The sequence below is a fragment of the Vulpes vulpes genome, chromosome 4 (genome assembly GCF_048418805.1).
Source record: "Vulpes vulpes isolate BD-2025 chromosome 4, VulVul3, whole genome shotgun sequence".
NCBI lineage: Eukaryota > Metazoa > Chordata > Mammalia > Carnivora > Canidae > Vulpes > Vulpes vulpes.
The window spans coordinates 122,745,630-122,773,165 of NC_132783.1; the positions used below are offsets into that span (position 1 = coordinate 122,745,630).

Below are 27,536 nucleotides of genomic sequence, written 5' to 3' on the forward strand. Positions count from 1 at the left end.
TAATTCATTCATATTAGACACCAAATGCCTTGTAAGTGCTAGGCACTATGTGAGATAATGAACAAGATATAACTTATTTGTACCCTTTATGGACCTACATTTTTATCAAAGACACAAACATGAAATGTAATTACACAAAGAAGTATTTGATTACAGGTTTGGTAAGTGCAAAAAAGAAGGATACAGGGGTAATGAGGAAATATTATGTATTAACTATTGTAACCTTCAGTGGAGTAAAGAGAAGCTGATGTGGGAAAAAAATGACATTGAATTTGAGGCCTAAGCAAAAACATTTCACCCCCGAGCTCTGGGTTGGACAAATGTGGATGCTTATTAAATACTTGATTATTCCAATAATGATGGAGATTGAGGCTGGTACCCAGTTATATATCTTGGAAAATTCAATTCCAACCTACTTTTAAAGTCCCAGTTTAAGTTTCAACCCATTCTCCATGTTACAAGATTTTATGGAATCCTTAAAACAATCTTAAATGCAAAATACGGCCTTTGTATCAGCATACTGTTTTCAACTATTTATAATTATTTCCATCAATCTTCAGATTATATGTTCTTTGAGCACAAGAGCTGTGGCTTAAATTCTTCTGTGTCCCAGTCATAGACCTAACAGTTTGCTGAGCAATATGTACTTGCAAATTGGGTCTTTCATTGATTTTTTTTTTTTTTTGCTTGTATTAGTTTCTATTTGTAGTTTCCAATTATACTAACTCAAATTTATCTCTAGAATTAAATAAATTATAAAGTTTAATCCATGAATACTATATTTAAATAAATAATAAGGTTTAATCTGTGAATACTATATTCCAAATATGAGTTGTGAAACTGTCTCATATATATAAGAAAAATGAAAACACCAACATGGAATACAAAATCAATTTAGAACCTGAGACAAAAAGAGCTAATTTATTTCCCAGTGATCTTGGTAAACAATGGGGCACAGATTAGTTCAGAGCCCTGAGTGAATTTTAACAATTCTGTTGGTAATACAATCTAAAGAAAGAACTATAATCTGGGGTGCCTTTGTGGCTCAGTCAGTTGAGTGGCTGACTCTGGATTTCAGCTCAGTTCATGATCTCCTAGGATCAAGCCCCACATGGAGCCCCACATCAAGGGCTCCCTACTACCACCCCCATGGAGCTCCATATCAACCTCCCTGCTCAGCAGGGAGTCTGCTTGAGCTTCTCTCTCTCTCTCTCTCCTCCTATCCCTTCCTCTGGTGGTGTTTTCTCTCTCTCTCTCTCCCTCAAATAAATAAATAAATCTTTAAAATAAAAAGAACAACTGTAATCATGTGCATGATGAACAAGAAGTTACTGCTTCTACTTACTATGAAAACAAGTTGAGTAGTTAGACAAAAGCAAAGATGTTTCTTGTCTCTGGCTAAAATTAACAGTGGGAGTCTATGGCTACATCATTTACCTGTGTTTGATTTAAACTCAATTTTTTTTCCTTGATAGTAGACATCTCAGTGAAATTTCTCCCAAATATAGTGATTGCTCACGTTCTCAAGCTGAGGAATAAGAATAAGATGGTCATAAAAGAGCACTTACTACTGAATGTTCAGGAACCAAACAACTTGGGCAACTATGAATTTACTTGAAATGAATCTTTCCTCAGAGGAGATAAAGTTAGCATAATCATCATTGTCATCTTAACATGCTTCTATTAACTGAGCAACTACTACATGCAGCATCTTTAATTAAATCTTGGAGATAACCTCAAGAAGCAATACAGTTTGATTCTGCCCTCAAAAAATTTACAGTCCTCTTGATTAAAATAATCTCCATAAGACAACTCCAAGAAAGGTCATTTATCTAGAATACAGCACAAATAGTGTCACCTTGAGCTTTGTAGTTTGGTAACACTTGATGGGACATGGTTGGAAAAAAAATGACAAATAAATATGTAACATATGCTAAGGGCCAAGAAATACTAATGAGGTTTGTGGCACACAGTCAAACTCAAAAATCATCAGTTGAATGAACCGTCAAGTTGGAATTTATCAAAGAGACAGGCCATCATGAGTTGGTGAGGAAAGAGAGTCTTCAGATCAAAATAGACTTTTATGTTCTTCAGCCAGGAGTGCCCTTTGACCAACAATCATGCAATGAGAGAGATTTGACTACAACTTGGGTACTGGAGCCTATGCCCAGGACACCGAGTATCTCTTGGCACTCTTATCCAGAAAAACTTTCTGCTATGGTATCCATTTCATACTTTCTCAGAATAAAGCACTTCCATTGACTCTATTAATATTGGACAGTTGTTGATCTTCACCCAGAGGGCAGTAAATAGACTTTGAAATCAAAATGTCCTACAATTGACACATGCTAAAATCAAAACGGTGGCTGCTGGAGAACACCTCTTCCTAACAGCACACTTCACTGCTCACACTGAATTCACTTGTGTATATGTGAATTTTTCCTCATAAAAAAGATCTAGTCTTTAGTGAAACGAGGACACCCCAGCAGTAGGTTCAGCTCTAAAGGTGCCACACAAGCAAAAACCTGACCTTTATTCCCCTACCTTGCCCAGAAGAGTCTCCATATCCACCATCAGACTTCACCTTGTACAGCTGCTTTTTTTTGCTTTCAATTTTCTCTCTCAGCAGGCTGGGCCTTGGCTGCCTGCCAGCCTGCACTGAGAGGCCAACATGCTGACTTGGTGTTACTACACATTTGTTTTTGTACAGCGTCGTCCATAGAAGATGGGTTTCAGTTGCTTACATAAAGGCATTCTCCTGCACAACCAGGCTCTAGGTGCATTTAAACCATTGCATACATGCTTTAGCTGCTTCTGACTGAAGTATTTTCCAAACTATACTATCTTGGAATCACATGACCTCCACATTGATTCCTTTGCATCCCTTACCAACTGAACTAAATAGATTTGTTTCCATTAAAAAAAAAAAAAATCTTATTTTGATCTAATGTGTATGGACCTGAAAAAATTAAGATCTCTATTCACGGATATATCATTTTTCTTATCCAGTATCAATACATCAAGATCTTATATTCTTTGGAGGGAGAATAGGGGTGGAATGTGACAATTTTGGCATCTGAATCTTTAAGTATCAAAACAACTATCTTTTATTATAATATGAAATAGTAATAATATTAACAATCAACTTTTGTAGTTATTTATTGTTAATTGCTTGACCATATTTCCATTATCACTGACTTATATTGAAATTCATTTTTTAAAAACATGAATATTTAATAATTTATCATTGAAGTACTTTGGATTCTTCTCTAAAGTGTCACATTAGGGGATCATTGAAGGTAACTAGTTTAGGTAAAGGAAATTGGTCTCCATGTCAGTCAGATGCTATGAGATATAACAGCCCATTATCTACAGTGCATGTATAAGACTACTTACATGCACTGATATTGAGATAACCTAAAAATACCCGGGCCTGCAATATGTAGGGCCCAGGTAACTGTCTTACTACTAGGCCACCCCAGGTGGCATACAGGCAGTAGATGGGAGATAAATCTCTTGGTAAGAAAATAGCTAAGAAGACTACTTCCCCCAGGGAAATGTAACTGCTGAAATGAAAATTAAAAAGTCTATTTTTAAAGAAAGCAAAAACTTGAGTGGTCTCTTTATTTCTTTTTATCTTTTATTTTAAAGTTTACTTATTGGTTATTTTGTTTACATTTGTCCTTGGGTCCCTGTGGATAGCTCTGACTAGACAGTAGACAGGGACAGCATATAGTTTTAATATGTCAAGGTATTATCTGGCAGCACCTCTCATCCCCAGCAATGAATTTTTATATTCCTGGAAAATACAGTTACTCATCTACATGTTTCATCTTATCAATCTTCTACGCCTAGAAATGGAGGTGAGGATTGGGAAGAAAATTGGCTCTCTCTCCTGTACTTATATCTTCCAAGTTGTTCCACAGACTATGGTACATTTGGCTGATAAAGCTGTACTTCACTGGATCTCCAAATATAGAATAAGTGGATATCAGGTGGCCTTCTTACTAATTTGGTCTAAAGGTCACTATGTTGCCCAATGTTAATGCACAAAGGGAAGTTCTCTATACTTCATCTCCTTCACCCAGTCAAAGGGAGATCCATGGCATACCTGCCCAAATTTCAAGAACCAAGGAGAAAAAGCTGCTTTATCATCTTTGGTGGCTTTATTAGGCATATACTAAGAATGCCACAACTTGACTGCTCCATCATATCTACTAATTACAATTTTTAGGAACTCTGTTAAACTTCTCTGGGAGGGGGCTCCTTGGACTTTTGCAAATGAGCTAAATGGGGTATTCTTATAGCAGGTAGCTCTCAAAATTCCATTCCAGAGTCAAGTGAATTTTCACTCAAAAGACAAATGAGATGCTCATTCTTTCAAGTACTAAACAGCAATGTTCGACTTCTGATCCCATGAATGTATTTGTACATAAGGGAAAAAAAAAACAACAAGGGTGAGTCAGGAAAAGAAACTCAGTACTTCGGATAGAATCTGTGAGTATTGTTCTTTCAAAAAAAATATATAGGTACAGCAAAAATCTGCACTTTGGAATTAGTCATCCTGAGATCAAGAAGTAGCTCTGCAAAAAACTATAATACTCAAGTAGAGATGGGACAGTTAGCTAAAAGAAGAAAAGATGAGGCAATGAAAATTATCTTTAAGCCCCCTTCTTTGACTCAAGAGAGGGAAATCGAATTCTACCAGTAAAAATTTGGGACATAAAACTGACTCTAGTAGGGACGCTGGGTTGGCTCTGTGGTTGAGCATCCGCCTTTGGCTCAGGGCATGATCCCAGAGTATCAGGATCGAGTCCAACATCAGGCTCCCCACAGAGAGACTGCTTCTCTCTCTGCTTATGTCTCTGCCTCTCTCTCTCTCTGTGTGTGTGTCTCTCATGAATAAATAAATAAAATCTTTCTTAGAAAAAAAAAACTGAGACTAGTAAAAATGTAAAGAGACTTCTTAGCCAAGCCAACAAGCCAAAAAGCCAATCCATAGTTTTCTGAAACTAGGGCCAGAACCCTGTGGTCTTGGGATAATCATCTCAGATCAACAATTTCTCTCTCATCCAGTACTAGAGGGGGAAGGGAGGCCCTGCAGGAGCTGAGAGTCAGATTTTACAGTTCATTTCACCTTCAGGCAGAGATGTCACTCACCTTCTCTATTGCTGACCCCCAACCCACAGGGGATTTCTTTCAGACTAAGCAGTTGTGCAGCTGGAAGATGAATGGTCCCAGGACTGGGAGGGGACCAAGACCCTGGGAGGTAGTGTCTCCCAAGTAGGGACAGGACTTGCTTCTGGATATCCAGGATCACCTGGTCAAATTTGGAGAACTCAGGATTAAACAGAGTTATAGATCTGATTCACAGAGACTTAACCTTCACATGCTTTGAAATGTAATGTGGGAAATGGGAAAAAGGTGAAAGTTTAATAGGAGGAGAGTGAAACAGATATAGTATTTTGAAATACCTCCAAATTTGGGCTCCCTTATGAGTAAGTAAATCTCACTTTTATGTCTACATTCAATCCACTGTTAAATTTTAGTCCTAAAACTGAAGCTCTGAATGAGGAAGATGAGATGAGGATACTAGAGAAGTGTGTCCTTCCTGATCTTGGAAGATAATAGACAGGAGTAAGCCATTCAGGTTCTGGTATCCCTTCCCCAGATTTAAGCAAAGGTAACTCGGGGGGTGTCAGGGAAATGTTCAAATACCAGTAAATTCCAAGAGAAGGCTGAGTCATTTGTACTGTTCCACAGGGAAATAACGAAACAAAGAAAAAGACCAGTCAATACCTGGACCTGAGCTGTGAGGCCAGCAGGGTACAGAAAGTCATCACCATGGAGACTAGAGAAAAGTACAAGGAAATCACATGGATTTCTGAACCTTCTTCCTTACTGTGATGAGGACGCAGTTAATTTCACCTACCCTTCATATATCTGATGCCATCCTGCAGAGCTGTAGGGGAAGACTGATGGGAATCTGAGAAACTGATTATTTTTATCTAAGGAGGCCAAGCTTTATCTAAAGTGACTGTTTAAATCGCAATGGACTAAAGGTACCGGGTTGGTTCATTAGGTTCATTTTTTCTGGCTCATAAGGGAGATCAGAACAATTTTAGAAAAGGAAAAATTCTATTTTCTCTGTGCATCTAAGAGTATGGGAAAACTCACATTAAAATTTATGGACTGCTTACTGTGGGTCAGGCAATCATAACAGCCATATAAAGTAGGCATTATCATCTTTTATTTTACAGATGAAGAGACTAGGACTTGGGATGAGAAAGCTGCTTATCTAGAGTGACATGATCAGTAAATGAAAAGGTAGGATTTTAGCCCAGGTGATTCTAATGTCAGATCTTGTGCTCATAGCCACATGCTATATTGTCTTCTAGGTGGTGTGTCCCTAGAGCGTGTCCCGTGAAGTCCCCAGAACTATTCTCAAATCATGCTGTGTATTATTAGCAAGTGGTCTATGAAGCAGACACTTTTGAAGAGAGAGTTTCCCCTTGCTATAGGGTTGGGCATTGCTTGGAAGCTGTACGGCCTCTGCCTTTTGAAGAAATATTAATAGTTAAAAAAAACTTGTTCTGAGTAAATTAGGGCACTGATAAACGTTACAGAAAGGAAAAATCAAAAGACAGACGAAGTTGCAAGTGTTGAAGACTTCCTTCTCCCTATCTCTAGAATGGTTTTAAACAAGTAACTGGGAAGGACTGCTTTGAGAGAACATATCCATCAAGGCCATTTCAAGAGCTCCAGAAGGACCTTTCCGCAATAACCTCCGGATATGACTGAGAGGGGGGCTGAGCTACCTAGCTGCCTAAGGATTTAGCTACAAATTGACAAGAAGGGAGCAAGAGATCCTGGAGCCTCTGAACAGGCTGGCAGTGAGAGTGGCGACTGGTCAGGAGCCAAGAGCAGTAAACACAGGTTTAAACAGTTCCCACTGTTCAGAACAGCAGGAAGGTGCTTCAAGTCAGGGTCATTGAATCTCACTGCTGAGAGACACTGACTCTGAGAGTAGACTACTAATTTGAGAAATCATTAAAAGCAGGGCCACCACAGCCACTGAGAGTTGTCAAGAGGCGCCTCTGGAAGTTGTGGGAGGAAAAACTCCTGAAATTCAGATGGAAAAGATACCAATGGTGGAAGGAGTCGCAGGGAGCACCCCAGAGAAAGAGGGGAGACAAGTCATCCTCTTTGTTACTTTGGCTCCAGTTTCTTAAAGAGCAGCTGCCAATGGGCCAAAGGGGACTGGATGCCATCTGCGATGTCTGCTTGCTGCTCATGGAGCCAGTACAGACTATGATGCTACAGCATCACCGGGAGGAAAGACAGAGGAGTCATTTCTGTATAAGGGCACCTGACTGTGTTGGAAATCCAAAAATTCCAGGAGTCGTTTGAAGCACCCATGGAGACAGCAGTTAAAATCCAACCATCTGATAAACTGAGAGGAAGGCCCCCTGGACAAGAGAATTATAGCTGATTGCATTTTCAGAAAGAGTTGCATTGTTGTAGTAATTTGTATCTGGCCATCACTGATATAACTACATAGGTGGAACTTTGTCTGGAGATCTGTTCTAGTAACACATTTTATAGGCAGGGAAATTACAACACAGACCATGGTGGGAGCCATAGAGCGGATCAGACTGAATCAGTTACAGAGCTAAGAATAGACCCCAGCTGCCTTTTAGCCATATGAAACAATCTCTGACAACATCCTAAAGGCTATTAGGATTTTCCCAGCTTTAGATAAATTTACCACCAGGAAAGGATCTTACACTTCTGAAGAACTGCAATTTAGTACGGTGGCGAGAATTTGATATGTCCCATTGATTTCCCGGTTAAGAAAAAAATGAAGATGTTTAAAATGGGCCCTGAGATTACAATTGTCAAGTACAACACTGTGTGAATTGCTGTGGAGAGGAAGGTCAGGAGGCAGTCGAGCTGAAGTGATTTTTATTAAGACAAAAAGGAAAGATACAGATATTTTCACTTTGACCATCATATTTGAAAAGTTACAAATGTTATTACACACATTTGCAGTGTATTTTTTCAATGAATAATTATTGTCCCAAATTTAGAAAACATTTTTGAGGAACAGATGAAGCAACGACTTTGTTATAAAATAACTTAGAGGCGCAGCCCGGGTGGCTCAGCAGTTTAGCGCTGCCTTCGGCCCGGGGTGTGACCCTGGAGACCCCAGATCGAGGCCCACGTCAGGCTCCCCTCATGGGGCCTGCTTCTCCCTCTGCCTGTGTCTCTGCCTCTCTCTCTCTCTCCTCTCTGTGCTTCTCATGAATAGATAAATAAAATCTTTTTAAAAATGAAATAACTTCGAAGTGTGTTGTTCCATGACAAAAATTTGAAGACTTTTAGAGCTGAAAGGAGCCTGAGAGTTTATCTCATTCAGCAATTTGTCTCATATGTGAATCCTCGCTCCCGACCCCCACGGTCATAAATGGGCTACCTGTCACCAAACCAAATACCAAACTCAATGTAACAGTATAGAGGGGATCCCTGGGTGGCGCAGTGGTTTGGCGCCTGCCTTGGGCCCAGGACGTGATCCTGGAGACCAGGGATCGAATCCCACGTCGGGCTCCTTGTGCATTGAGCCTGCTTTTCCCTCTGCCTGTGTCTCTGCCTCTCTCTCTCTCTCTGTGTGACTATCATAAATAAATAAAAAAAATATTTAAAAAAAAAGTAACAGTATTGAGTCTTAACTCCTTAGACGCATTTGACATTGTTGTTTCTTGATACTTCTTAAAATATTTTTTTCTCTTGGTTTCTGGTAAGTAACAAGTTTCCCCATATGTCCTTAGATTTTTAGATTTCTTTGCAAGTTTATCCTCTCACCGAGCCATGAAACAGTGCAGCTTTTCAAGACTTGGGCCTCTTCTCTTTTCACTCCACAGACTGTATCATTCATTCCCACTGCTATGATTACAAGCCTTATAATTGGATTCACAAATGTTATCTTTGGTCTGTATTAGTCCCCTGAGTTCCAGATAAGTATAAATAAATGCCTGTCCCCACCCTCAGATGCCATCAACCACTCCTCTCTCTCTCTCTGAATCATAAGCACTTCAGAGTTCACCCTGAAGTCCTCTCACATCAACACCAGAGCCTACTGATGTGCCTTTGAAGTATTTTTCAAATTTATCCTCTCTGCATCTCCAGTGTCATCAGCCTAATCCAAGCAGGCAACATCTCCTTCCTCGATTATTATATTATTCAAAATACAATATCCACTCTCCGTATCTTTGCTCCCTTCCAATGAATTCTCTCCTTGGCATCAGGAGAGTGATCTTTTCAAAATACAAATCTGATCATAATACTCCCCATACAGGAAAAAAAAAAAAAAAAAAAGAGTGTCTCAGTGTTCCTAAGACAAAAAAAAAAAAAAATGGAAACAAACAAATACCAAATGATCCTTAACATAGTCTGTGAGGTCATACAAAGTCTCACCACCAATTGCATTTCTCACTTCACACTACTCTCCCCCTCACTCTCCTTGCCCCAACATTAGCTTCTTCCAGTTTCTTGAATGCACTGTGCTTGCTCCTACTTCAGTTATTTTGCCTCTGTTACTGCTTCTGTACCTAGTTAACTCTTTCTTAGCCTTCAGATCTCAACTGTCTCTTTCTTTCCCGACAGTACAGATTAAGACAGACTCATGTTTTATCTGCCCACCTAACCCCAGCTCTTGCCATGACCACAATGTGTTCATTCCTAGGGTAGATAGAACATCTATTCAATTTGTGCCTGTCTCCTCCACTAGATTTGAAGTGCCACGAGATCAGTTAGTTATCCCAATTTGCTCATCATTTTATGCTCAGTGCCTACACAGTGTCTAAGGACAAGCAATTAACATTTGTTGAGTGAATGAATGAATTCCTTCTTGTCCTTGAATATTCCCAGTGAGAAAGAAATCATAGCTCCTGAGTCAATTCATCTTTTTTTTTTTTTTTCCTTTTGGGGAAATTTTGATGGAAAATTCTTCCCTGTATTTAGGCTTCATCTATCTCTTCATAACTTGCCAATTTATTCTTGCCTTTGTGAACTATAAAATTAATCTATTTCTTTCTCCATGTGATAGTTTCTTTTAAATAAATGAATTCAAAATCATGATGATTTTACTCTTAGTCTCATCCTCATTTTTTTTCTTCGAGTTTGCCATCCTGTTTATGCCTTTTAATATATGACAACCCTAGTCTATTGAGATGAATAAACAAGCAATTTTATTAAACAATCCAAGAAGGGATGTCTGGGTGGCTGAGCGGTTGAGTGTCTGCTTTTGGCTCAGGGCATGATCCTGGGATCCAGAGATCCGGCTCCCTGCAAGGATCCTGCTTCTCCCTCTGCCTGTGTCTCTGCCTCTCTCTCTGTGTCTCTCATGAATAAATAAATAAAATCTTAAAATAAATAAACAAACAAACAGACATCCAAGATATTACTCATTTTTATGTGGACTGCTTATTTCAATATTCAGAGGTAGAATTGTAATAATAATTATAATAATTATTATAGTTATCATGGTCCTGATCATAGTGCTTATAATCAAGTCTCTTTTCCCCTCTCTAATTTTCTCTTTCCTTCAGAAAAGCACCTTCGCTCCCTGGCTTTCTAAACCCTGTCAGTATCAAGAGTGTTTCATAGACTCAAAGATAATTTTGAAGCTAATTGTCATTTTAACATGGATATTTTCTATTTGAATTCAGAAAACTTAGATATATAGATCAAAATGTACCTCTGAAAAAGTTCTGTCAACTGACCATGTCAACATCTATTTAAATGAACTCTTCCACTTTTTAGGCTCTAGCAATGAAATGAGCATTATTGACAAAATTATTTGTTTTGAAAAAATTCAGTGTGTTTGTTTTGGTTTATACATATTTTCTATTTTAAAAATGTAGGGTTTTCATCCACTGCCATATAGCCTGGTCTGCTGTCTCCTAGAAATCAGCATATCAATGCTTGATAAATATCTGTTCCAGGGAGAGATGCACAATTTATAGATGAAATGGCTTCTTATCACAGGGAAATTTGGTATATTTGATGAATTGACCTGAGAAGATGAGAGGACCATCTTCTCATTTATGAGTTTCATTAATAAATAATATTTAGAAAATAATTGAGAAATAGTCATATTAGTAATGACTCATACAGTTTATTTACAAGGTACTCCTCCATTATCAATTCCAGAGAATTCCATTTCTCAAGTTAAAAAAAAAAAGTGGCACTGAAGATTTATAAAACTCTACCTGAAAAACTCCTTCTTTGCACCAAAACTTATCCTAACCTCTAGAGGAGTTTACCCCTTTACATTATAAATTTACTCCCAACATAAAGTAGAATTTGACCAGATCCAGAAATTACATATTTAGGATTAAAACATTTAAATGGGCTTTTACAGGATCACTCATTTGCATTTCTAAAATAATACCCCCAGATCATATACTTGTAAAGAAAATTATAGAAGGAAAATTTAGTTTTACTGACTCCAATCTCTCTCTTAACTGACTTTCAAGTTGAAGCCCCTTCTTTACCTTGCTCCCCTCACAAGAGACCTTGGACCAGAAAAGAATTAGTAGAAACAAGTATTAGGGGAAAAAATGCTATTTTTGTATGTTTCCTGTTTTGGTTTAAACTGGAGTTAAGAGCATTCTCCATTTATGAAATTATGGTATTCCTGAATAGAGAACGGGTTGAAAGAAAGACTTCTGGGCGGTGTGCCTACCTGAAATAACTTCTAATGGTACATTAAGCATCAACTTCTTAAGAAGATACACTTTATTTATCTTAACTTTTAAGTTTATACTATTTTGGCATATAATTTCCCCCAATATATTTTATCATCATCTATAACCTTTAGAAAATATATGCATTAATATTCTCATGTACTATATATCCTCTTAAAAAATATTCAGGGACACCTGGGAGGCTCAGCAGTTGAGCATCTGCCTTCTGCTCAGGGTGTGAACCCAGGATCCAGGATCGAGTCCCACACCAGGCTCCCTATGGGGAGCCTGCTTCTCCCTCTGCCTGTGTCTCTGCCTCTCTCTCTCTCTCTCTCTCTCTCTGTCTCTCATGAATAAATAAATAATCTTAGAAAAATAAAAAATATTATTCAACACCTTTAAATTGCTGGGTCTCTAGGGAGGCTAGATTTCGACTGAGCAAAGATTACTACTTCTAAGGATAGTCAAAGCTGCATCTGCCATGTTCACTGATGTCTGTTTTAAAAAAAAAAAAAAGACCCAAAGTCTTTAATGCTTCAGTTTGAACTATAGTTATCATGGTCCTAATCATAGTGCTTATAATCAAGTCTCTTTTCCCCTCTCTAATTTTCTCTTTCCTTCAGAAAAGCACCTTCGCTACAAGCCAGGTTCATTCCACAATCTCATATTGCAGATGCCTTGGTTGGAGGACGTGTCATGTTGTGTTGGAGCTGAGGAGAGGCGTGCTCATCAATCAGCACTTTCCCGTGGGCTACTCCTCACCCCAGTTAGCTGATTCGGTCCTCTGGATTCTGACCACTGCCATGGTCAATCACACAGCTGCTCCAGTCTGCCTCATCATCTCCCTATTCTTACAGATTATTGCCTCATGGCCACCAAGACAAAAAGAAAGAGAAAGAGGACCAAATCATCAAAATAATGTGTCCTGAAAGAAATATTCAACGTGTTCAGAATTTTTCATTTAATTGACATGATGAAAAAGACAATTTTTACCAAATACTCGGCAATCAAATGCATACGATGATAACAAATCAGAAGTCGGATGTTACTGTGTGCTGGTGATTTTTGTTGTTTGCCTTGGTTTCCTTTCATAATGTTTCCCGACCTTGCCTTTTTTTATGGTGAAGCTATTTCTCCTATCCTCAATAAATCCATTATTTACTTAAACTTTATACTCAGAGCAATGACTTCAGAAACAATCAGTGTCACTTTACTCATAATATGTCCAACACAGTTTTCTACTTGGAGGCTGACATTGATTCAATCATTTTGTAAAAATTATTTATCACCTGCCAATTGATTTCTCCAGTAACGGGAATCATCTGACATTTTGCTACACATATCAAATTGCAAAGGAATATAATGAGAAATCACTTATTATAATCATCTTCATTACATTTATGAAATATTTGTTAAACATGTTAACATTTGTGACAGTGTCAGGAGTAATTACTCAAACGTTGTACTGAACTGAGCTGGTGCAATCGATTTTTATTACATAAGAAGATGTGAAACAGTATTTTCCATAAAAGAATTCAAAAGAATTTCTTTTGAAATAAGTGTCTATAAAGAATTTACTTTTCTATCTCCTTATATTGATAAAATCCAGAGCTAAGTAGAAATATTTGCTAATTTTTTTCTCCTTAGTGATAAGCTGATAGGTATAAAGATGATTTTCAAACAAAAACAAAATTTCATTTTCCATCTCAACTTCTCAGTGGTGCATTTCAAAGAATTGTAAATCTACGGAAAAGAGCTAGGGAAACTCTTTCTTTTTTAAAGATTTTGTTTATTTATTTGAGAGAGAGCAGAAATGGCAGGGGCAGGGGAGGTGGGTAGGGGCAGAGGGAGAGGGGAAAAACTGGCTCTCTGCTGAGCAGGGAGCCAGATATAGGGCCTCATCCCCAGGACCCATGATCTGAGCCAAAAGGCAGACACTTAACCAACTGAGCCACCCAGGCACCTGGGGGGAAACTCATATGTGAAGAGATAATTTCTGAAATTTCTCTGTCTATATCATTTGCTCCAACATTATGTAGGCTGACCTTTTAAAAGTCATGTTTGTTCTCCATGTTTCTCTAGTTTCTTTCACCTATTCAGTAAAATGCTATTTTAGTAAGGAGCAATAGAAGAAAAAAGAGTATTTTGTTTTGTTGAACATTTTTGACAGTTGAATCCTATTGAAAGAAAGGATTATAAAGTGATTTATTCTAATAGGTACATACACTAAATATCTTAGCTTCTTAAAAATAGTTCATATTGAAATCATTTAGATAATAGGCATTGTGCATTGTGTGAGTTCAGTATTTATTCAGAGTCCTTTTGTGCTTCTCTCCATGATATAAGTTCTCACAAAGTTTCAGACATCAGGTCACAGTTTCTGAGCCATTTCTCTGTAGCTCCATTTATTTCCTTTGCATCCACAAATTCCCAAGTCTGTTTATTTTGTCATTAGGAGCCATAAGAAGCATTGACTGTGGAAGTGTGACAGTATGGGAAAAGCATGGATTTGGGCATCAGACTTCGGCTTAACTATCATTTCTGTTGTGTATTGGCCATGTAAGTTTCATGAAGTTCAATCTAAAAAGTTTTAATTTTCTTACATGTTAAAAGAAGGGGGGGGGAAGCCTATTCAAAAAGGATTGGTAGATTTATTTATAGATTCTACTTATGAAGCCACCAGCACATTGTCCTCTATGTGATAACAATTCAACATACAAGAATCCATTTGGAATTACTTTTATTGATATGTATATATAATTAATGTGTAAAAAATGCACAGATTTTCAGATTTTGATAATTCTATACATCCATGAAACCACCACCCAAAAAAATGCAGAGCATTTTGTACCTTGCAAAGTTCTCTTCAAACCTCTTTCTAGTAATCTCACCCTCTCCACTCCCTCCCTCCATTTAGACAAACCACTTCCTAATTTCTGTCATCATACACTTGTCTGATTTTGGACTTCATATGAATTGAATCATAGACTATGGACTCTTCTATGCCTGGCATTGTTTTCCTAACACAATATCTTTTGAAATTTATTCATGATGTATGCCATAGTGCTTTTTCATTGCTGTATAATATTCCACTATGTGACTATACCCAATTTTTTGTATCTTCTCACATGTTAATAGATATCTGAATTGTCAATTTTTGGTTATTATGAATAAAGTTGCTGTGAGTATTCTTGCACAAGTTTTGTTGCAGTCTTATGTTTTCATTTATCCTGAGTGAATACCTAGAAGGAGAATTGCTGGACCAAAGGGTAGATGGATATTTGTTTATAGTACAGTACCAAATGGCTCTCTAAAATGGTTGAACCAGCAATGTATGAGAGCATTAGCTGCCCTATAGCCTTGCCAATATTTAGAGGTATCAATCTTTTCGATTGTAGCCATTCTAATGGGTCTGAAATGGAATCTCATTGTAGTTTTTATTTTGCATTGCCTTGGTAACTGATGATGTTAAGCACCTTCCTGTGTGCTTATTGGCCTTTTGTACAGTCTATTTTCAAAGTATGTATTTTGTTATCTTTGTATCATACTTTTGTTGTTGACTTTATATATTTTCAACACGAGTCCTTTGTCATGTATATACTGCAAATATTTTCCCCAATATGTGCCTTGTCTATTTTCTTTGTAGTGACTTCTGAGGAGCACATTTCATTCTGATGAAATCCAACTTATATATATTTTTTCTTTTCTAGTTGTTGCGTTTAGTGTTCTGTCCAAGAAATCTCTACCCAAAGTTTTCTTCTAAATGCATTATGGTTCTGGATTTTATATTTGTATCTATGATCCATCGTCAATTAACTTTTAGATGTGGAGTGAAATAGAGATCAAGTTTTATTTTTTCCACACAAATAAGGATGATAAAGACTTAATGCTGGACTTAGAAGCTTGGATCTTTTGTGTTTTGATACAGCAAGAAAAATTACTGTCTTCAGAGTCCCTAAGGTAATGTTAAAAGATTTCAACAATTTTTAAAGCAAGTTTAATAGTTTATTAGCAAAATCTCTTCTCAAAAATGTTATAAAATATCCATGTTTAAGAAAAATTGTCAAGTCAGTGATGATTTCCATGGAACCTGTACAATTACCCTCGCCCCCAGCCCCCAATTTGCCTTTCCATTCCCAACCTTTAGCATCTGTCTTGAAAAAAATGTACCAGAACACTCTTACCCTGTGTGATAGTCCATGGCTCAGTTCTCCATAGAGAGGTTCTTATTCCAGATATTTCATACAGCGTGTCCCTATCTCTCCCTGGCTCCCCTGTGTAGTAGTTGACAACAAATGTATCTGATAACTAACAGAAGCAACTGTGTTGATGTTTATTACTCCATTTAGTTAATTTATCTCAAGTTCAACAAATCTATCTTCTGGACATGATGTCAACTCAAAAATATGAATTTAATGGTAGGAATTCCAGACACTGTATACATTGATGAGAAGGTAAGTTTGGGATCAGCCAGCTCTGTTATAGTCTTTAACACTCTCTTTTTTTTGGGAAATATCCATTATTTGACTTTGCTTCAGACTGGTCCTGGTGTTCTAATATAATAGAATCACCTCTACTTTGCCTGTACATTCACCATCAAAGGTACTTATTCCTAATTTGATCAGAATGATACTAGTTTGATTACATATTACATAATTTACAGTCACTTTCCAAAAAGCCACAGGCCTCCAAAATGAAATAGCTATTACTTCAGCTGAGTCTGTAAAGTTTAAAGTGAATTCAGGGACAGTTAATTATCTCCTGATTGCTTATTATGCGGTGAATGTGAATACATACAAAGTCAATCTGGATAATTTTGTACCTGTGCCAAAAAAAGGAATTTCCAAGGTTAGTCAGCCTCAAAAGACAGTACTTTTTCTAAAATGCTCACGTCTATTGTCTATATAATCTTGATTCACCACATTGCTAATGACCCTACATATATTTGGTGCTAATTAACAGTCACTAAAATCAACAGTCAATGCAAATTGTGATATTTTAATATTTAATATCCCTTTGCTAAATTTCCAATTCCATCTTTCATTTCAGTTCACAAATGATTTTATAATGTAGTAACTTTTATGCTGATAACATTTTTTTCATAAGCCTAAACTTTTCCAATTTTTTCTTTTCATGCACATTTTCTATTGCATTTTTATTACTCAAAGACTAATCAGGCAGTCATTTCTTATCAACAACCTCTTTTCCCATTATGGAAGTTTCAATCGAATGCATCCATTTGTTTCATTCTTTCTGAGGGAGACATCCTACTATCAGTTTTCCTCCTACGGCATTCTGAGGAAATTTTTTATAAATCACATTTAGCTACTAATTTCCTACCCAAACCTTTCCGGAACCATGTTTGCTCCAGAAATTAGGAATTAGAACAGAAGTTTCAATATTTTCAGTCCCTGGGATAATGAACTACTCAAACTTTAACTTTTACTGCCTACAGATCCTACTCTACCACTCTGGGAATCCCACTGCTCCTCAATTTTACCATGGTCTTGCTACCAAGAACATAAACGACCTGATAAATTGACCTATGTTATAATTTACCTTGGGCATTATTAGTCCTCAAATAAAGATATATACTTATTTTAAGCTCCCTTTTTAAGGGAGATCCACTGGAGAAGGGACTTCTAAACTCAGTCTCATGGTGAGTTAAATTAAAATATAACAGACTACTCACTAAAATTACACTACTACTACTATACAAAGAAAGCTAACCACACTTAATGTATACCAATTATAAATGAATGCAGCTAGAATCTCACTATACTACTACTATCATATTAATAAATAATGCTGCTGATTACATTAATACTACTGAAGATGATCATCATCATTATAATGACAACTTGCATTTATTGCCCACTTAGTATGTGTATGGGACACCTGGATGGCTCAGTCAGTTGAGCATTTGACTCTTGATTTCAGCTCAGGTCATCATCTTAGGGTTGTGAGATTGAGTTTCAGGTCAGGCTCCACGCTCAACATGGAGCCTACTTTCTCCTCTCCCTCTGCCCCCTACCTCACTCGGGTGAGCACTCCCTCAGGTGCTCAGTCTCTATCTAAAAAGAAAAACACTATTCTCAGCACTTTTGAAATATTCTTCTTTTAGCCTTACAACAGCTCCATGAATCAGATCATATCATTATCGCCTTTTTATAAGTAAGGAAACTGAGGTATGGGGTAGTTAAGTAACTTGTCTAAGACGGTACGGATAATATTGGAAAATTTTTGCTAATACTATCCACTTGCTACAGGAACTAATGGCAGTACTTTCGAAGCATTATGTCCTTTATTTTCATGAACGCAATCAGCAAGCGCTGGAGGAAGCTGGGGCTTAGAGAGAGTCAGTTGTTTGCCCGCATCACCTTGCAGAGCAAAGACTGAATCCAGAAACCAGCTCCGTCTGGCACCTCAGTTTATCCTCCTAATTACTATGCCATTTCACAAGAGTGTGTGAAACCATTGCAGACGATGTTGATAATACAAGAACAGGAAATAGCAGTTTCATTCTTGGGTTCACAGAGGAATATGTTACGGAGCCAATGGAGGGAGCCCAGTCTTTCTATTTCTCAACATGAATAAGCTTTGCAGATACCACTGCAGTATGTTCCCTAAAATGTCAGCTGCCGCAGTAAGCAGTGTGCTGTGGGATAAGACAGCAAAGGAAGGAATTGGATAGAAATGAAGGGGACTGGAGGTGAGAAAAATTAACCACTACTCTTTCCAGCTGCCTGACCTTTGTCCTTCCCCCAGTCTGCCGAAAAGATAAAGATCCCTTCCTTGGACAACACAGAACGAAATTCAACTAGATTATGGTCAAGAGCTCAGCCATATGAGGCCAGTATAAACAGGACATTTTGAAAAATGGATAATAGGGAAATTTATTCATAAAAGCTGGAGACTTATCCAATCGAGGGTTATTTTTCAAAAATACGTTATTTCATTAAGCATTGATACAGGTAAGATACATAAGAGACTGTAAAATATCAATAATCTAGGTACTAAAGCATAGATACAGATATATGGTACTGATATGTAGCCAAAAATACTTCCCCTGATTTTTCCACTTATGATTTAACAGAATATTTTCTCATGTAATTATTTTTTTTTCCATTTTCTTCAAAACACAAGCCTCTGAATAACCAAAAGTCAGAGTGCATATTATCTCTCCTTCATGTTTTGTGGTGTAATCATTTCTAAGTTTTCTATTTGATAAGTGTGTTAAAAAACATGCTCTCAGCCTACCCATTTTTCATAGTTTTTGTTCATTCATTCTGATTTTGACACATTTTACATTTGACACATTTTACATTATAGTAAAGAACTCTGTCAAGTTTTCGTTTTCATTACATTCTTTCTTTCTTTGGGATATGGGCAAATTATTTTTATTCATTTGGGCACCTTTCCCAAAATTACAGTATCTGGTATGTTTCTTTAATTCATACCTTTAGAGGCACATAAGTAACTTTTTTCACATTAGTATCTGTTCACACAAGCCATGCACAATGAGCCACTTGCTTAATGGCTTTATCAGTTGAATCTCTTTATCTTGGAATATATAAAATGGGAAGCAGAAGATCTTGTGTGTTAAAAAAATGAAGTGCTAGGAAATCATGAACACACAGAAAGCCACATATTCTTTTCATGTTTCATAACTTTTCCCCATGTTATTTTCTCTTGTAGTTTAATGGAAGGCAGGCATATAAGAGTGAGAAACAGGGGGCGTGTGGGTGGCGCAGTTGCTTGAGTGGTGGACTTGATTTCTGCTCAGGTCATGATCTCAGGCTCTTGGGATAGAGCCCTGCATTGGCTCAGCACTCAGCACAGAGTCTGCCTCAGATTCTCTCTCTCCCTCTGCCCCTCCCCCACTCATTAGTGCATGCAGGCACACTCTCACTCTCTAAAATAAATAAATAAAGTCTTAAAAAATAAAAAGGAGTAAGAAAGGGCTGAGGCCCAACAGAATTCTGTCTCATTGACTATTGTTAACTCTGGTAAGCTTCTGACTCCTCCTCTGGAAAATGGGGGCTATAATCCCTCTGTTGCAGATAGGCTACTTTGAAGAGCTGGGATAATGTGAAGTGTCACATAGTTGACGCTTAATAATTGCATCTAATAATATGGTAATACTATAGGACTCTTCATTAATATAGTCATTCACCCCAATTGCTACATTTTTGTTTCCGTTTTTGATTTCAAGATGGAACCCAAACTCTATGCAAGACTTAAAATGTTATTTTCCTGTATTTGGGAATAAACAGTGTATTTGTTTAAGGCTACTATAACAAAGCACCACAAACTGGGTGGGTGGGTGGATGGGTGGCTGAAAGCAACAGAAATGTATTGTCTCATAGTACCAGAAGCTAGGAGTCCAAAATTAAGAAGTCAGCAGAGCCATGTTCCCTCTGGACTCTGTAGCAAGACTCCTTCCTCACCTCTTCCTAGGGTCTACTGGTTGCCAACAATCCCTGGTGTTCTTCAGCTTATAGCTGCAGTACCTCTATCCCTGCCTCGGTTGTCACAGGGCATTCTCCCCTTGTGTGTCTGTGTCTCTGTCTCCTAGCCTCTTTGAAGCACATCAGTTATTTTGGGTTAAGGGCCCACCCACTCCCATATGATTTCATCTTAATTACATCTGCAACAATCTTATTTCCAAATAAGATCACGTTCTGGAATACAAGGAGTTAAGACTTCAACGTTATCTTTTTGGAATATATAATTCAATCCCTAATAGATAGTAATAAACCCATCATATAAAATATTTAAGTTTTATGACAGCCATCTCTTACTTCAAAAATGCTTCTTCACAAAGAATAAGGATTCATAATACACATGCCCTTTGTCCAATTTCTGCCAGAAAAACTTGCCTCCCATAAAGGGGTCTTTTCCCTCTAAAGTCCTAATTCCAATTTAAGTCAAAATCACATTATGACTTTGCAATCTGTTGCCACCTCCCTTATACAATGACCTATGGCTAGTTGACTTTCTTATAAACTGTGTAGAAAATCACTTGACCTTTTTTTTGTTTTGTTTTTAACCCTTTTTTAAAATATATATATATTTTTAAATTTATTTGACAGAGAGAGACAGAGCACAAGCCAGGGGAACAGCAGAGGGAGAGGGAGAAGCAGGCTCCAGCTAAGCAGGGAGCCTGATATGGGGCTGGATCCCAGGACCTGAACCGAAAGCAGACGCTTAACTAACTGAACTACCCAAGCACCCCTTCTCAGAGTTCATAACACAACTGTAAAAATCATGCTCACTGGTCAGGTGAGCCTCTTAGGTGTGAAATCTCTTCAGTAATTGTCTCCCATTTTCTATATCCTCATCAAACTATTTGAGTTCTTATTTTTTATTTTTTTAATTAACAATAATACTATGAATTGTATGAGATGCTGTAATGAAAATGATATAAGTGGTTCAAAAACATACTTTTCAAATATTAATATTATTTATATTTATTTATTTTTATAGTTATATTTTATATCTTTGCTTCATTTCCATCTCCTGCTACCATTCTCTCTCTCCTTCCCTTTCTGACAAAACTCCTTGGAGAATTGTTTACACTAAATGTCTACAATTTCTCTTTCCCTCCACTCTTTTAAACCACTCTTTGCTAGTTTTTATCCCCATCAAGTGGCCTTATTCCATCTCATGGCATTAATTATCCTTTTTTTTTTAAATTATCCTTTATATGATAATGATGCTCAACTATTTTATGAATCTGAATCTCTCACCATATATTCTGTCTGCATTTAAATGTCCAAAGGCATCTCAAATTTAATACACACAAAACCGAATTGCTAAATTTATGCCACTCCTGGGGTAGGTTTGGGAAGGGAAACCTTCACTGCTGTCATTTTCATTTCAATTAAATGGCAAACTCCTACTTTAACACAATTAGCCCAAGATTTTGGCATCACATTTTGACTCCCAACTTTCACACGCCATAGAAAGACCTTGGCTCCAACTTCAAGATACACTCAGGTGTTCATCACCTCTTTACCATGATCAAAGCCACATCATATCTGAACTCAGTTGTTGAGATGGCCTCTCAACTAGCCTCCTTGCTTTTTTTCTTGCCATTCTGCAAGATATTTTAAAGACAACAAAGTGTTTCAGCAAAGTGATCTTGTTGAAATAGAAGTCAAGTTGTAGCATTTTGCTGCTCAAAAAACTCTGAAGACTTCATTCCTCTGAGTGTAAAAGTCTATAAGGCCATTTACAATCCATTACAAAAGTAATTGATTCCTCATTGCCCCTTGACCTCATCTCTTATTCACTCCCCCTTGTTTTCTACTTGACCACATTGACCTCCTTGCTATTCCTGGAACACTACAGACACAATCCTATTTCAGGGCCTTTGCATTTCTATTGCCGTCACCTAGGATTCACATTGCCTAACTATCAGGTATCCCCCAGAGACAGCTCTGCCTGCTTCCTTCAGGTGTTTACTAAAACTTCATGATCTCAGTTAATTTTACCCTAGTATTCTATCTAAGAGTTCACACATACTCCCTGATGTATCATACCGCCAGTTTCACTTTATATAGATTTCCTCTTAGCAAGTATCACTGTCAAACATAATATATACTTTACTTATTTATCTTTCATATTTCTGTCTTTATCAGCTAGGATATAAGCCCCATGAGGACAAGGAATGTTTCCTATTTAATTCATAATGTCTGGAACATCAGGGTGCTCAAAAATTGTTTTGAGTAGTTTAGTTTATTCACCAACATATCCTCAGAATGTAGAATAGAGCCAGATACATAGTAGATGCCCAGTAAATATGTTTGAATAAATGAATACTAAAATGCCTATTACATTGCCTTATACTTAGTATTAGCTTGATAGATGTTTGTTGAATTAAGTGAATATTTTTAAGATTTTCAAAATAATTTATGATTTTGTAAAATTAAATAATAATCATTTCCTTTAAAAGTTGTCTGGATGTTTTTTGAAAACTATGTCAGATGGTTTTCCTCGTATTATTCTGATTCGCCTCCAAAATTAGAATGATGATATTTCTTTTTTATAATCAATCAATACATTTAACTACCAAAGAAAATTATTATAAAAGCTAAAAACTGTTCTGCTAAAATCACTTGGTAATAGCAATGTTGTTATGACATTAAAAGAAAAAAAAAAGCTACTTTAGCTGAAAAAAAAAAATCAGAGGTTTTAAGGCTGTCATCTAAAACAAATTAAATGAGTTTTCTAACCTGAAGAATGTCCCTGATATAATATCTCCATTTCTTTAGCAGCATTCACTTTTAGACTTTTATTTGGCATGATGGTATTTCAGACATAAATTTATAGCCACTGATTTAAAGGCATGCCATGACAAAAACGAAGATTAAATTAATGAAATAAGAAATCACATGTTTTCTCCCTTAATTAAAAATCCTATTTATACAGAGTAATGAGTGCCTCAGAACATTCATACTCTATTTTATTGTATTTTTTATTATGAGAATAATAAAAAGTGAAATAAGCATTGATTGGATTTGTCATTCCCTATACAAAACATGAATGCTCAATCTATCCCACTCCTGAAATGCCTATTCTGGAAATATATTGCTCTAAACATTTACCAAATCAAATCCACTCACTCTACTAAAATAAGTTTATTTGAAGATGGTACATAGACAAGATACACAATCTGTGATTAATACATGCCCCTGAACATCTATCTGGAGAATTTAGTGCCATTGCTGATTTTTATTTAACCTCAGTGTTCTTCTAGTGATCTCATTTTACAAACCTTTGCTGTAGAAAAAAGAAGAAAAAAACAAAACATTTTATAGTCTAGTCACAGAATTATCTCTTTTGTTGTGTTTTATATGCAAAGCAGGGAAAAGGGATGACCTAGAAAAGGAGAAAATGCATTCTAAAATGCAAAGTGAAGAATGTGAAATCAGAGCCTGGTGAGTTTCTCAAGGCACAGAGACATTTTTTTCAATCACAAAGTTAATATCAGGTCATAGTTTAAAAACCAAAAAGAGCACTATAGAATTATACATTAAAAAAATTAATATTCTCCTTCTCAACCCCTGCAGGCATTCCTGTTTCTACCTTTTACCTTTCTTCTCCAGAGCTATTGTATATATTTTATTCTATACCTTTCTAGAATTTTCTCTATGTATATATTTATAAGTTTTTTCACAAATGACTTCATTGCTATTTCACATGAAAGCTATTCCCAAACAATTCCTAAGCCAAAAAAGAAAATATTTTGGCAGACCTTAGGAGCCAAGTCAGCCAAATAATTAAACAACTTATGCATCATACCCATCACTTTTCAAAAGAAGGCAGCAGTAAAATATGAGCAATGTTACCTGATGGCATTAAATTGTCAAAAATAACATTCAGTTTTTTACTATTACATAAACAAAAATGTTCAAACTCTACATGTTGAAGAATTGCATAGAGCAAGTTAGCACCACAAGAATCCATTCCAAGGGCTCATTACTCCACTAACAGAGGGCATGCCTCAGCAATGCACGTTTAGAACACATCAGGAACTCTCATTGCCCTGACAGTTTGGGGACATCATGAGTCAAAAAAGACCTACTTTTGTCACTTGTCAAGTGAACTATCCACATAGTGTTATAAGATACACATACAATAGAATATACAAAAAGTATTTAAAGGTAATTGGTATGGATTTCCAAAATCAGATCGGTCTTACAAATTGGTTGATAATTTGACTTAATAAGAAAGAAAGATGTGATCATCCCCAATTGTTAATTTTATCCAGCAATGATAACCCCATTCCTTTGTCTCCTTTAATATATCTGCACTGGCCCATGCCTGAGATTCTCTTTTAATTTAAAAAGAAGAAATTGTACATTTTGGTAGGGATGAGCTCTTCTTCCCATTTCAAGTTTACATGTAGAAGTTTTTCTCATTAGTTATGATCTAACATCAGAGACTACTTGCAAATAAAGCCTACTTTCCTTGGACGATTATCTGATCACCTTCATCAGAGTTTAGTATTCCAAGATAAGTACAACTTCTATTTCTTGAGCTTTTACTGTGAACCAGGCCTTCTGATTTAATTTTAACAATCTCAAAAGATAAAAATTGTTATTAACCCTGCTTTAAAAATGATGAAATTGAAACTAAGAAGTTGAATAGCTTACTCAAAGCAAAACAACACATAAGTGGAAAAGCTGAGACTCAAAGCCAGGTCTTTCTCCTTCTGAAGTCCATTCTTTTACTAGAGTATCCTTCAGTCACTGAGCTACCCAGGTGCCCATAAATAAAACCTTTTCTTAAAAAGTCCAACTTGGGATGCCTGGGTGGCTCAGTGGATAAGTGTCTGCCTTTGGCTCAGGGTGTGATCCTGGAGTCCTGGGATCAAGTCCTACATCGGGCTCCCTGCATGCAGCCTGCTTCTCTCTCTGCCTGTGTCTGCCTCTCTCTGTGTGTGTCTCTAATGAATAAATAAATAAATAAAATATTTTTAAAAAATTAAAAATTAAAAAAATTAAAAGTCCAACTTTCCTAAATATCTTCAAACAGTTAATTTCAATAACTTTGTTGATGCTTCCTTTTTTTGTGTGTGTGTGTGTGGTTTTTTTTGTGGGTTTTTTTTTGTTTTTTTGTTTTTTTTGTGTTGATGCTTCCTATGTTTTGACCCCATATATCAATATAGAACCAGTTTAAAAATTTCCAAGAATATATAAATGATCTTACAAAGAGAGAAATGAGTTCACATACTGTGTGCTTAGTGTAGATCTCACCCTATTTCTGATTAGTCTTACTCAAGTATAGATTATATGTGGAGGCAGGAGTTAGGAGAATGAGATTTTCCAAACTACCAGGTCTATAGAGATCTAAAGCTCTCAATGGTAGCTGCTAAAAAACTGTCATGTATTAGCTGTATGGATATCTCGAAAGAAAGAAAGAAAGAAAGAAAGAAAGAAAGAAAGAAAGAAGAAAGAAAAGGAAGAAAGGAAGAAAGGAAGAAAGAAAGAAAGAAAGAAAGAAAGAAAGAAAGAAAGAAAGAAAACATGTTCACACAAAAACAAGTACAAAATGTTCATAGCATCAATATTTATAAGAGCCAAAAAGTGGAAACAACCCAAGAATCCATCAACTGATGAACTAAATGGATTTTCATGCTATGGGATATCATTCTGTCATAAAAGGAAATGAAGTACTGATAAATGCTAGAGTACTGACTTTCTCTCTTGTGAAAGAAGCAAGTCAGAAAAGATCACGTACTATATGACATCATTTCTATGAAATGTCCAGAATAGACAAATCTATAGAGACTGACAGTAGATTGGTAGTTGCCTAGGTCTGGGAGGAAGGATCGCTAATGGGTACAAAGTTTCCTTTGGAGTACATAAAAATGTCCTGATAGCTGATTATGGTGATGGTTTCATAACTCTGCAAGTATATTAATTGCCATAACTTTGAGTTTTATATTTTGAGTTGTATATGTTGTTGTCACTCTTATAAGACAATCAACCAACCATATGCTGGAAGCTAAAGATGAGATGACTTGTCAGAGTAGCTACGAGAAGGTATTCCTTGCACAATGTTCAGTGTATCCTTGAATAACCACTGAATGATCTACAAGCTGATTTGACTCCTTGTGGGCTTCCTAATATTGGCAAAGATGGTACTTGCTGTGATAGCAGTTAAGCAGCCTCCTAGAGCTGATGGGGGAACTTTGGTTCTGTTCATTTATTATTCTCCTATGATATAAACTTCAGACTTTTGGTACTCAAAATATTCAGGTTCATTTATTTCAAAGCTATAGATTCTGTTGTACTTGTCACAACTTTTTTATTTTGACACTCATGCTGAGCAATTACGCAGCAGTTTTGCTATATCAACCATATCCTGAGGGCAAAGCATATAGAAAAATCCAAAGTTCGGGGGAAAATAGAAGCATAGGAGAGTAAATATTGAATTTATCCTATTGAAGTGAAAAAGTATGACTGCTAAGATTCACTTAACATATAAAGTTTGCTAATCAGTGTACAAATGACTTCCATGACTTTCTTAAAATCATGTCATGTAGCATGGGTAGAGCCTAATGGGTGGTGATGACAGACTCTTGGCTCTAGCACTTATATGTTATCAGAAGGAAAGAAAAAAACATTGCATAGACTCCTAAGGACAAGAATTAATTTTAAAAGTGGGATTTAATGACACTGCAGGAAATAGAAATTCCCCTTCAATTTCTCTTCCCATTGCTATTCCATATACCTTCCAGTACTTTATTCATCTGCTCATCCATTAGAGTTTGAGCTCCTGGTGAGTAGCAATCCTGCCTTTCAGAGCCTAAATAATTATCACAGATGTTTAGACAGTATTCAGAAGACAGGGGTGCTATTAAAGGTACTGCCTTGTTAATTGATTAACCCAGGTCATAAACCAACTATAACAACAAACACTAAACTCTGAATGAGCTCTTGTATTTGTATACTTATTGCAAAAACTTCTTTGGAATTATTTATAATTCAAATTTAAGCGAGAATACTAAAGAAAAATAATAAAAGGAAAAGAATAGCTCTAAAGTCTTAGAAGCTTTTGCTGTTAAATAGAAACGTCATTTTCCATTGGACAGATAGTCACATTAGGTAATAAAAGCACAGCAGTAATGAGTGACTAAATAGTCCACCCCTTTGCTGAATCTTTCCCTTGTATTTAAATCTTTCCTATTTTTAAGCAAACAAGCAACAAACAAACAGAAAGTCTCTTTGACCTCCTTTCTTCTCTCTCCATCCTCCTTTTCAGGAATTTTCCAAA

The 27,536-nt window shown here is 36.6% G+C and overlaps 1 long non-coding RNA gene across 1 annotated transcript in view; it reads left to right on the top strand.

Annotated features, from left to right (window-relative positions):
- The window catches only part of LOC140598677 (uncharacterized), a 31,727-nt gene extending 18,808 nt beyond the window's left edge, over positions 1 to 12,919 (top strand). The window contains exon 2 of the long non-coding RNA XR_012001257.1: positions 12,371 to 12,919. This is a non-coding gene — a long non-coding RNA (uncharacterized lncRNA). The remainder of the gene's footprint in view (positions 1 to 12,370) is intronic.
- The last annotated feature ends 14,617 nt before the right edge of the window (positions 12,920 to 27,536 follow it).